Source organism: Capsicum annuum, chromosome 1 (genome assembly GCF_002878395.1).
Source record: "Capsicum annuum cultivar UCD-10X-F1 chromosome 1, UCD10Xv1.1, whole genome shotgun sequence".
NCBI classification, from domain to species: Eukaryota; Viridiplantae; Streptophyta; class Magnoliopsida; order Solanales; family Solanaceae; genus Capsicum; species Capsicum annuum.
The window spans coordinates 119,362,668-119,376,650 of NC_061111.1; positions in this window are offsets into that span (position 1 = coordinate 119,362,668).

Consider the following 13,983-nt stretch of genomic DNA (forward strand, 5'->3'; position numbering starts at 1 on the left):
CTTTAACTTATACTACTACTCGGGTGGAAATACAGTTCCAACAAACACAAGAATAATAAGATGAATAGGAAGTTTCTAGTGAATCAAAATCCTCACACGGCTTCACTACACTTTGATTTTATGTTTTGAACAAGAAAATGGAATGAATAACAAAGCAGCTATGCTAGTGAATCGAAAGAGCCCCACACGGCTTCACTAGACTTTTTGTTTTAACAATACAATGATATCAAGATTACAAGAGATAGAAACTTGACACATAATATTTAATGACCTAAGAATACACATCTTACTCTTTTCTTAACTGAATGCCTTTTAAGAACGAGGACACAATTTTAAACTTGAGGGACTTATGACACATGAGGGAGCTCCTCTTAAGTCCTTTGTGTGACTTCTGAAATTTCTGTTAGTAAATCTGAGAGCATTATCTGAGAACACCATAGTAAGGAAAAGAATTAGGATAACTTTTCTTTCGTATGGGCAACACCATAGCACGAATTAGAGTATGAAGGAGGAATATCCTGACTCCATAGCATGAATTAAAGCATGAAGAAAGAGAGACATTCCTAAATGCCTAGTAGCTTCCTGCCTATAAGTGTGGCACGCTATACACTCATAAATAAGACTCTACCCAACGTAATTTCGTAGATACCCTGGGACCATGAACTGTGCTTTTATACCAAGTTTTTAATGACCCAAACCAGGGCCATAGCCGTGATGAGTATCTCAAACCATGAAGGCTCGTACTCTTTTTTCTATCTGATAATCATGCACAATATTCATAAATTATAATAGAAGATGTGGAACTATAAATCATTACAGAAACAAGATCATACTCTGAGTTCAATTAAACTCTGAAAAATGAAATGCTATATCAACTATACAATATCTAAACTAGTCTGCAAAATCTCTAATATATCTAAAAATGACAATTGTCTGAAACTGGGACAAGACCCCCAGTGGACCTAAACTAAAATAAATAACATAATCTGAAAGACATAGGCCTTCTGGAATAAAGAAATCTCACCAACTGCACACTTCGCTATTGTATGAAAACTCTACGGCCTAGCAGGACCTCTAAACTGAGCTTTAGACCCTGGGAGGAAGGGGGTGAATACAAATGTATTGGTACGTAAAGAAATCTAAAATAAAGCTTGTATATAAATAAAATAGTTGAGAGATTGCCATAATCATCATGAAAAATATCTTTTCAAAATACATGGTCATTTTTGATAATCATAAAACTTTTCTGTCAATTCAATTTCTGATCTTTGTATTACTTCTGAGTTAGGTGGCACTCCCCTACAAGTCTGATATTCCACGGGCTATATGGAATCCGCCATTGACTCGGTGGGAAAGTCCCCAACCCAACTGTGCCGCAAGGGTTGGAGTGTTTGAGTCTGATATGCCACAGGGCATTAGGCCAGCATATAATAGTATAACCGAATAGGCAAATCACGATTTTGGAAAATGAGTTGTCTGAACGCGTTCCTTCTTTGAGGAACTACCTAACCTCTCTTTATGCCAAATTTTAGTCTATTCTGAAACATACACCATTTAAGTTTCAAAATCTGAAAATCTGATTTCAAACATGCATTATATTCTATTCTGAATTAACATGGCATTATCTAAGTTGGTATCGTCACACCAAGACTTTCAAGTCCTATTTCTAAGACATATTGCATCATGTATGATTCTTTCATCAAAAACTCAATTCAGACCACCCAAACACGCAAATAGTTTAAGAGATTTTATGTTCCGAAAGCACAAGTCAAAACTATGCAAGGATTATCATTCTTTCAGTAATAATGTGGTGGTCCTAAAATCTTTGGCAAACCATGCAACTCTTTCCATTACATATTTATATTCAATATTTATCAAAACAAACAAGCTTTTCTTTTGATTGTAAAATCGTTTTCATGTCATAGTATAAATCAATACATTTCGTATCATGTTTAGATACATTTCAAAACAATTCATATCATACGAAAAATAGGATAAGTCATATCAAAAGAGGGATTTTATGTGAGTGATACTCTCATAGGATTTAAAATCACTTTGGGGGAAGGTCTAAAGACCAAAACAATATCATCAAGGCTTCTAAAAACATGATTAAAATCGTAAATCCAAAACCCTTTTCATAAAAAATCATGATTTCTAAACCCTTTGCATAATTTAAAGAAGATTTCTATGCCCATGAAATTTGAGGAAAACCCCACGTACCTTAAATTATAACATCTGAAAGATGAAACCTAGATCTTGATAGATGAAACCCCGAATCTTGATTTGTTTTTTATAGATCTTGAACTTAAGGCTTGATTTTCTTGAATTTCTTGTTCTTGGATAAAAACCCTAATTGATCTAATTTTGAGAGTGAAAAGGAAGTTTATGATGTTGTAAAACTGATAATGATTGATTAATATCAATTAAGGGTTGATTTGATTCATGTGAATGATTTTTGGAGTGAGGAAAAGACCAAAATACCCCTAGGGAACCCAAAAAAAATTACATAATTGCATTAGTTAACGACCTAGGTTGACGGGCCGTTAGTTAGGTGATAAGTCATCACCCAGGTCGTCACTTTTGGGCTGGTTTTCACAATTCACTACCTTAGGCTGACGACCAGGTCTGACGAGCCATCACACAGTAGATAAGCCATCATCCTCGTCGTCATGTTTTGGTAGACAGACACTTCGAAGTGAAATGAACATAACTTTCTACTCCGATATCAAATTAAAGCGAAACTAGTGGCATTGGAAAGAGGACTCAAAGAACTTTCATTTGATATATAGTAGGCCTCCTAATTCGTTATATACAAAGACATAGGTTGATTGTAGTTGACCCAAGTTTGTACGCTCACTCAAACTCGAATGATAGGAAAGCTTTTAACTCATCCTTGATTTATGGGACCTCTATGATCTCAATTCATGCTCAAATAGGTTCCAAAACTACATAATTGATAAACCTACCAAATTTACATAGGAGTGATGGCTTTTGGATCATTTACGCATTGAAATGATGGTTTTTGTTCTAGCTCAAAATGCGGGGTGTTACATTATCATCCTCTTGGGATCATTCATCCCCGAATGATGGGTAGGAATATTGAAGTCTTAAAGGTATGGGATGACATAGACATGATATGTCTTCTAAGAGGTGATATAGCCGAGCTGAAACATTTAAACTTCTATCATGAAACTGAATTCTGAGCTAACTTGACTTTACTTTCTTTAAGGAGCTAATTCCTGCTGAAAGTTTAGGATTCCTTTGAAGTGTTCATGATACAATCATATATATTGAATTGAGAAGTGATAACTTAGGCAAGTACGAATCATGAGGTAATAAGACTTAGACTGTACCAGGGTATTACACTATCTGAGCTAAAATACTTGGATAAAATTTGAGATTATGCGTTGAACTCTTATGAATCTAGTCATGACTAAATAGATGAATCTGAAACATGATGCTTGGACTGAACTGGATTCGCAATTTACATGGATGGAATAGATTATCTCTTCAAAACTCTTTCTAAAAAAGTTCGAGTAGCCTTAGGGAGAAAAAAATCATAGGCATGATTTACACAAGACATCCAACTAAGGAATCACAACCTTGGCACTACTCTATTGCATAGAATATAGTCATTTAACTTATAAGCTAGGATAGAATTTCCATGCCGTAGGCAATGCAACTTCTTACTTCCAAGCTTAGCATATTTCTAGAATACTCCCTTAACTATACTATCCCATTCAAATGCCATATACATTTGATTCAACTTATAATTCTCATATTAGCATTGATAACTCCTTCTACTAATTTCTAAAGTAGCTTAAATCCATTCACCGTGATCGAGCCTAACTATAAATTAGAAAATACAACCTGACACACCTTGGTACTAGTCTAAACCATATGATTCAACCTTCTATATCTTTTTAAAGTTCACACCCTAAGCGTAACGTGCCTTACCACATCAATGACTAACTCTGAACTCTTACTATGAATTCACTAGCACATATTGCGTCTCTCCACTTAAATCCCAATATGTCATTCAAGCCTATCTTTATAACCACATATGAACTTCAATGCAAACACCCATAAAGACATACTTCACACATTTTCTAAACCATTATTAATATAACTCCCACGCGCTACCCCAAGAACATACACACATAACTTTTCACTTACCATCACATGTATCAAAGACTTGGCCCCAAATCTTTCTTCACCCTTATGGTCTTATCCGAAACAAGAATACAATAATCTTTTATCAACAAGAAATATTTACTCATCATCACTATCTTTACCTAAGGAGGAGTCACTAAAAGGTTAGAACATAAGACCTTGAAGAATGGAAGGATATTATATGAAACTTGACACTTAATTGAGGCCTAAGGAATAGCAAATCAATATCAGGGATTCATCAAAGTGATATAAATCGAGATTATACCTGTCTGTAAGCTGAATCTTGTCAAATATTTGACTTGTATCATGAGTTATGGGAACTGAGCACACTATAAAGTGTGAGTACATAAATCATGAGCTGCATGACATTAATTTGGAGTTCATAACTTATGGAATGTGATCCCGACTACTGAATGAACTATAATTTCTCATTTATGAATCGGAAGAGCACATAATTCTCTATCATATACATGAACATAAACTATGATCTAGGAACTGAAACGTAAGACATGAGTAAGTATTTGGATAATTGAAAAATACAGAAACAAGAAGAGGTTGAGCCTTACCCTCACCTTCTAATGTTCTATATCATACTGGTATTTTTACTAATATCTGAGAGCTTGACTTGGTTACTCTCTCTATCATCTCCCCGTTAGATTCAAGCCATCATCTAAAGTTTGAGAGACCCCTTACTAGACTCTAACTGAACTACACTTACTACACTTACTACACTCTAGGGTCTGGAAAACGATCATACACGCATATCATAGAACTTAACCTGAATGACTACACCTAAAAGTGGAAAACCCACTGTTAATACTACCTTTTGAGATGCACTTTATCTTTCTATAGCCACCAATAGTCATCATCTAATACTTGAACACTTACTAACTTTGAATCTTCATGAATATCCGCATAGTTGAAGTATACACCCTCTGGTGCTTCTATTCTTATTTCTATTAGTTCAACCTTTAAAACATAAACTTAGATTCTAACACTTAACGTGGATATCACCAAGACTTTGATGAACCATACTTCTTCCATCATAGCCTACCAATATTACAACCCTAAACTTATATCTCTCTACCATGGGGATTAAGATCATATCAAAAGGCTTAACACTATAAGTCAAAAACTCCTTAACTTGGCCATTTAGAACACCCTGTACCATCTAACTAGTCTTTCTTCACCTAGCAACTCAACGGTACCACTACCCACACATAACATGTAATAGCCTTAGAAAAAAATACCACAACCACATATCACCATGGGCATACTTCTTCCTCATATATACAACATCATACTTCATTATGAATCAAATAAACTTAATCTATTGCATACACCATTAAAGCCTATTAGATTACTTCCATATAACTAGTATCAATAATTAAGAAATCATCACATCCACCTTCATGTCCATCAACTGATCAAACTTAATATCTAGTGTTAAACATGATTTGCAACCCAACCTAATGCTCAATTCTCACTTGGAAACTATAAAATAAACATCAAGAAATACTAGTACACTAGAACTTCATAACGACAATAATCGATTATGACCTTGTGGCTTTCATTATCATAACTCATTAGCATATACTATTTCAACACATCAAGCCTACTAATTTATTCCCACAAAACATATATTATTAATCTCATGCCACTATTCTTACCACCAAATTCTACATTCAAATTCAAGCCTATAGTCAACCATCAATCATCTACCACCAATGCAGAATGCAACATGATATACTAGTCCATCAAATTGGGAAATTCTACCCCATTACTTCATTTTATCTAGATAATACCCATAACTAAAACACCTTTATGACATTACTACAATACCTTCAAATCTACTACATACTTTTTCACAAGTAGTACTAGTTTACAACTACCAAACAAAAGAAGGTTAAGGGGGTAAAGTCACATAATAGACATGATCAACCTTAACCTTATATTATACTTCAATACGATCTTATCTACACAAAAGTCACCCTCACTCTGACTTCTAACCTTATGACTTTATATTATAAACTTCTTGAGCTAATCTCACCACCTATTGGTCATGACACCGACACTTTAACTTATACTACTACTCGGGTGGAAATACAATTCTAACAAATCCAAGAACAACAAGATAAACAAAAAGTTGCTAGTGAATCAAAATAGGCCTCACAAGGCTTCACTAGACTTTGATTTTTGTGTTTTGAATAAGAAATTGGAATGAATAACAATGAAACTATGCTAGTGAATCAAAAGATCCCTACACAGTTTCACTAGACTTTTGTTTTAACAATACAATGATATCAAGATTAGAATAGATTAAAACTTAATACACAATATTTAATGACCCAAGAATACACATCTTACTCTTGTCATAAATGAATGCCTCTTAAGAATGAGGACATAATTTTAAACTTCAGGGACTTATGACATATCAGGGAGCTCCTCTCTAGCCCTTTGTGTGATTTTTAGAATTTTTGTTAGTAAATCTGAGAGCATTATCTGAGAACACCATAGTAAGAAATAGAATTAGGATAAATTTTCTTTCGTATGAGCGACACCATAGCACGAATTAGAGTATGAAGGAGGAATATCCTGACTCCATAGCATGAACTAGAACATGAAAAAAGAGAGACATTCCTAAATGCCCAGTAGTTTTCTAGCTATAAGGGTGGCACGCTACACACCCATAAACAAGACTCTACCCAATGCGATTTTGCAGACACTGTGGGACCGCTTTGATACCAAGTTTGTCACGATATGATCTGAGGCCTTAGCCGTGCTGAGCATCTCAAACCATGAAGGAATGAACGTCCTTCTCTATCTGATAATAATGCATAATATTCATAAATTATAGTAGAAGATATGGAGCTGTAAATTATTATAGAAACATGGTTATACTGTGAGTTCAATTAAAATATGAAAAATAAAATCTAATATCAACTACATAACACTGAACCAGTCTGCAAAATCTCTACTATATCTGAAAGTGACAATTGTCTGAAACTGGGAGAAGGCCCCCAGTGGACCTAAACCAAAATAAATAACATAATCTGAAAGACATAGGCCTTCTGGAATAAACAAGGCTCACCAACTACACACATCACTATTGTCTAAAAACTCTAGGGCCTAGTAGGACCTCTGAACTAAGCTTTGGTCCCTGGGATAAAGGGGGGTCAATACAAATATACTGGTATACGAAGAAATCTAAAATGATGCTTGTATATAAATAAAATAATTGATAGATTGTCATAATCATCATGAAAGATATTATTTCAAAATACATGGGCATTTTTTATAGTCATAAAACTTTTTTGTCAATGCAATTTCTGATCTTTGTATTACTTCTGAGTTAGGTAGCACTCCCCCATAAGTCAGATATTCGATGGGCTATATGAAATTCGCTATTGACTCGGCGGGCAAGCCCCCAACCCAACTGTGCCGCAAGGTTTAGAGTGTCTGAGTCTGATACACCACAGGGCACTAGGCCAGCGTATAATAATATACCCGAATCGACAAATCACGATTTTAGAAAATGATTTATCTAAACTCATGCATTCTTTGGGGAACCACCTAATCTCTCTTTATGCCCAATTTTAATCTGTTCTAACACATGCACTATTCTAGTTTCAAAATCTGAAAATTTGATTTCAAACATGCATTCTATTCGGTTCTATATTAACATGGTAATATCTAAGTTGTTGTTGTCACACAAAGACTTGAAAGTCCTATTTATGATCCATAATGTATCATGCATAATTTTTTTATCAAAAACTCAATTTAGACCACCCAAACATGCAAATAGTATAAGAGATTTCATATTACAAAAGTACAAGTCAAAACTATGTAAGGATTATCATTCTTTCAATAACAATGTGGTGTTCCTGAAATCTTTATCAAACCATGCAACTCTTTTTAGTAGATATTTATATTCAATATTTATCAATACAAACAACCCTCTTTTTTTATTCTAAAATCATATACATGTCATAGTATAAATCAATACATTTTGTATCATACTTTTCAAGATACATTTCAAAACAATCCATATCATTTGAAAAATGAGATAAATCATATCAAAAGAGAGATTTCATGTGATTCGTGCTCTCAATTCAAACATCACATTAAAACACATACATACATATACATAGGATTTCAAATCACTTTGGGGAAAGGCCTAAAGACCAAATCAATATCATCAAGGCTTCTAAAAACATGAATAAAATCATAAATCCAAAACCCTTATATTAAAAATCATGATTTCTAAACCCTTTGCATAATTTAAAGAAGATTTCTATGCCCATAAAATTGTAGGAAAGCCCCACGTACCTTAAATTATAACATCTGAAAGATGGAACCTAGATCTTGATAGATAAAATCTGGATCTTGATTTGTTTCTTGGTGATCTTGAACCTAAGGCTTGATTTTCTTGAATTTTCTGTTGATGGAGAAAACCCTAATTGATCTTATTTGGAGAGTGAAAAAGAAGTTATAGATGTTGTAAAACTGATAATTATTGATTAATAACACTTAAGCGGTGTTTTAATTTGTGTGAAAGGTTTTGGGAGTGAGGGAAAGACCAAAAGACCACTAAGGAACCCAAAAAAAATTGCATAATTACATCAGTTGACGACCAAGGTTGACAGGCCATCACTCAGGTGATAAGTCATCATCTAGGTCATCACTTTGGGGTTTGTTTTCACCATTCATTGCCTTAGGATGATGACCAGGTCTATCGAGCCGTCACAAAGCTGATAAGCCATCAGGCTCGTCATTATGTTTTAATAGACAAATACTTCAAAGTAAAATGAGCATAACTTTCTACTCTGATATTGAATTAAAGAGAAACTAGTATCGTTGGAAACAGAACTCAAATAAATTTTATTTAATATATAGTAGGCCTCCTAATTCATTATTTGAAAATAGTTATAGTCAATTAAAGTCGACCTATGTTTTGATGCTCACTCAAACTCGAATGATAGAAAAACTTTTAACTTGTCCTTGAGTTAAGGGATCTCTATGATCTCAATTCATGCTCAAATAGATTCACACACTACATAATTGATTAACCTACCAAATTTTCATAGGATTTATGGCTGTTGGATCATCCACGCATAGAAATGATGATTTTTGTTCTAGCTCAAAATACGGGGTGTACAATTGGTTTTATCTTAGGAGTTGCAAGCTCGGTAGCTATTTACAGAATTTCATGTGATGATTTTCACCATTTGTTCCTGTCATTATTACATTGCATGGCATTGAATATTTCATGATTCCTTAGTTTTCTTTGACTTATGTTTTGATTTTGTATACTTTCGTATACATTTGTGTTGTTTCATTTCTAAATTATATTAAAAATATTAGTGGAGATAGTATGACCTACAATTTGGGAAATTTTTTGTTTGCAGGTGATGTGTTCATACATTTTAGAGCCTATGATTGAGGTACAGGATTGCTCTCGGGACCAAAGTTGAATTCAAGACCTCCTCTTAGCTTTATTAATTCTTTACTTATTTTTGGAGACAAATATTTACATTTCTTATAACTTGGATAATGCATTAGATGTTTCACACTTTGACACCAGATTTTGGGAGGTTGTATGCTATTTTTGTAAGACTTTTGCAATTTTATGTGTTCTTTTGTTTGAATTCACGCTAGAAGTTTCTCCTTAATATACTTTCCTTAATTATTCAAACTTCTTTTATCTTGGGTGTAATACCCCGGGAAATTTTTCATTGAAATTTTGTGCGTAAACGTGTTGGGTTCTATCTTCTAGAATGAATTATAAATTTTTCATACTGAATGTCTTAGATTATGACCCACCATTACGTAGAGTATCGAATAATCTTTCCAATAATATTTGGATCATACAAAATGGACACTCGAGCGACGAGTTATGAACATTCCGATCGAACCATGACTAGTAGTGAATAGTAAAACGTGCAGGAAAAAGTACTGAGGCCTGGCGTATTTTTGCTCCAACTTTAAACGATCATAACTCCTTGTACATAATGATCTGGGTTATCTACTATATATCAACGGAAATCTCTGTGAGTTCTCTTTCCAATCAAATTAGTTTCATCCAATTTGCCTAACGGAGCAAAAAGTTAAGGTCGATCTACTTCAGATTATCAAAACAGTCCACCAAAGGACAGATTCGAGAATTTTATTAATTTTTAGGGGCGTTTTGGTCATTCCCCCCACTAAAAATCCATCCAAACCCAATATTAAAACCTATTAGAAGCATTATATGTTATATTTCATCAAATTCCCCCAAAAAGAAAACCCAAAGCTCCTATATCCAACTTCAAGAACCTCCAAAGTTCACCATTAATTCTGCAAATTAATTCAAGATTCCAAGTTCCTAGTTCAAGAACTCCAAGAACCATCATTCAAACGCACGATAAACATCTCAAAAATGAGTATCGATCTAAAGTTCATCATTCAAGATTGTGGGGTTTTTCAATAAGAACTCTCTTTCGTTCTTGTGCCCAAAAGTAATTTTCTTTACAAAGGAATGATTTTTATTTGATTTTTATGAATTTGAAGCATGAACCCATATCTTATGATGATTATTATAAAATCTTGATGTTTATGATTTTGAAAGATGAATTTACATATGTGGAGATATAAAGCATGAATCTTGAACGATATTTATCACGATTTTGATATTTGGGTCATGAATCCCTATTGGAAATTGTGTTTTTTTAAAAAGTGTGTGTTATAAGCACGTTGATGTTAAATATTTGAGATATTTTGAATGATTTGACCTTTTGGTCTTAATTGAGTTGTTTTGAACTCGAGTATGAAAGAAAACCACAACATTGTTAATTTTGATAGATGGGAAGCATGATGGCTCCCGATGTATATTTATATATTACTGAAATTGTTTTGTTATGGATTGTCTTTGAAATGATCTGAGCTAAGTCTAGGAGAAATCTTTAGCACCGAGTGGGAGGTATAAAGTGACCTTACTTCTCTAGAAGTGCATGCCCTCATAGGAGTAAGCCTGAGGCTAATTTATATAGTGATCACTAGTTTGTGTGGATTTGATATCGATAGTCCTACTCCGATGTCAAGGATAGGATGGCTATCCCCAACGTGGGTTGTACATTTGACTCCGTGTAGCTCACATAGTTTATGTCAATTATAGGATCTCCCAGTGTTTGTGTGTTTCCTTGTATCTATAGTGAATGGTGAAATGATTTGAAAGTGGAATTGTGAAAGTTATTCTTTCGAAATATTTAAATGATATTTAAATTATGAGAATTGATTTTCTTGATGAACTGAAAGTGATTGACAAATTATATGATGACTCACATGTGTTATTGTACTCATTTCATCCTCTCATGATTATGATGATTTTCTTCAGGCTATGTGAGTCTTTTATACATCCTGCATATTTCTTATAAATATTTATGATGATGATGTTTATAAAACTGTATACACCCTCATATACTCAGTTTCTTTCCATGGTACTGACCCATATCTTTGGATATGGGCTGCATTTTCTTAGAATGTAGGTTCAGGTGTTCAGTTCCAGGTTTGATAGTGATTCTTCGGCACACTATTCTACATCTTCTATTGTGGTGAGTCCTCATGTTCTGAGGACATGATGTCTGATGTTGGTTTCACAAAATTATTTACGTTTTATAACTGAGTATGAGTTACTTGGGGCACGTCTCAATGACTCACTGGTTTTATTAATTTTCTTAGAGGCTTGTCAGACTAGTATAGATGTTGGAAGTTAACTAATAAGTCATATTTTATTATCTTTCTGAAATTCTTTTATTCTTGGATGATAATTACTCTATTGATATTTGATGGTTATTTACGGACACCTATTGATTTGTGTTGAACTAAATGAAAATGGCTCAAAGGGTTAGCTAGGGGCTACTCGTAGTCTCAAGTACCATGTGACGCTCCGGTACCCATTTTTTGGGGCGTTACAATCTTGGTATCAGAGCCTAAGGTTTTAAGGTATCCTAGGAAGTCTGACAAGTCACGTTAAGTAGAGTCTTGATCATCGATATATAGCGTGCCACATCTATGAGCAAGAGGCTACAAGACGTTTTAGGAAAAAGTGTGATTCTTTCTTTCAGAAGTCTATTGTGCTTAAAGTGTGTCTCTCTGCTATTGATTCATGCTCTCCTCTTTTAGAAATATGCCTCCACGTCGAGCGAGAAGAAACAATGATGATCAGCAATCTCAACCTACTGACCCATTGAATAAAAATGTCTCCTGCTGAATTTCGGGTAGCCTTTCAAGCGCTGGCCCAAGCTATTACTGCAAATATTCATGCCAACCCGACCCCAGCTCTACAGCTGCAAAGAGGTGATTAGCTACTGCCAGGATTCGTGACTTCATGTGGATTAATCCGCCAGAATTCTATGGGTCAAAGTCTGATGAGGATCCATGATTATTTTTAGAGGAGGTGCGAAAGATTACTCAGGTGATGCATGTATCTGAGGAACATAGTGTGGAGTTGGTTGTATATAGGTTGAAAGACCTTGCTTATGACTGGGTTGTTGCTTGGAGGAAAGGTAGAGGTGAGGGAGTTGTCCCTACAACTTGGCAAGACTTCCAGGATACATTCCTGGATAAGTTTTTCCCTTTGGAGATGAGGGAGGCAAAGGTGGAAGAGTTTATAAATGTGCGACAGGGCTCTATGACTGTTAGGGAGTACTGTCTAAAGTTCAATCAGTTGGCCAAGTATGCTCCTGACTTAGTGGCTGATAATCAGGCTAGTATGAGTAAGTTTGTGACTGGAGTGTCTAGTTATGTGGTTAAGGAGTGTAGGTCTTCTATGCTGAATAGTGAGATGAATCTTTCTAGGTTGATGACTCATGCCCAATAGATTGAGGCAGATAAGATTAAGAAGAGAGATAGAATGAGAGGGAATAAGAGAGCTAGGTCCGAGCAGCATGGACAGGGTCAGACCAGATCGTAGAGAGGGAGTCACCCTCAGTATCAGGATCGTTCATCTATGCCAGTACCATCATCTGCTAGTGCTCCCGTGCCTAGAGGTAGGCAGGAGCAAGGTAGTAGGTCATTTGCATCCAAGTCCCAATACAGTGCTGGCAGTAAGCCAAATTGTCCCATGTGTCCTAAGTGTGGTAGTGCTTATTCGAGTGAGTGTTGGGGTGAGAAAAGGGGTTGTTTACGGTGTGGTCACATAGGTCACAAAGTTAGATATTGCCCACAGGATGGACAAGGGCATTGTGACTATCGCCCTCAGACCCAGACTTAGATTGTTAGTACTCCAGTTCCAGCAACTCGCCCAGCCCCAGCTCAGGGTGCCTCTTCTAGCAATGCTGGCAGGCAGTTCCAGAATAGATTCTATGCTTTACCGTCTCACTAGGAATAGGAGGACTCTCCTGATTTTGTTACTGGTATGCTTCGTATATTTTAGTTTGATATGTATGCTTTGTTGGATCCTAGATCCAGTTTCTCATATGTTACACCTTTTATTGCTGTGAATTTTGAAATGAGTCCTGAGATTATTCCTGAGCCTATCCTAGTTTCTACCCCAGTGGGTGATTCGATTGTTGCCCAGAAAGTGTATAAAAAGTGTTTTGTTACCGTTCTTTGTAGAGTCTTGTTGGCTGATCTGATTGAGTTAGACATAGTAGATTTTGATGTGATTCTGGGTATGGACTTGTTGTATTCTTCTTATGCCTCTATTGATTGTCGACCCCGAGTGGTCAAGTTTTAGTTTCCGGGTGTATCCGTGTTTGAGTGGTCTGGGAATCCTGTGTCACCCAAGAGTCATTTTATCTCTTACCTCAAAGCTAGAAAGCTTATTTCCAA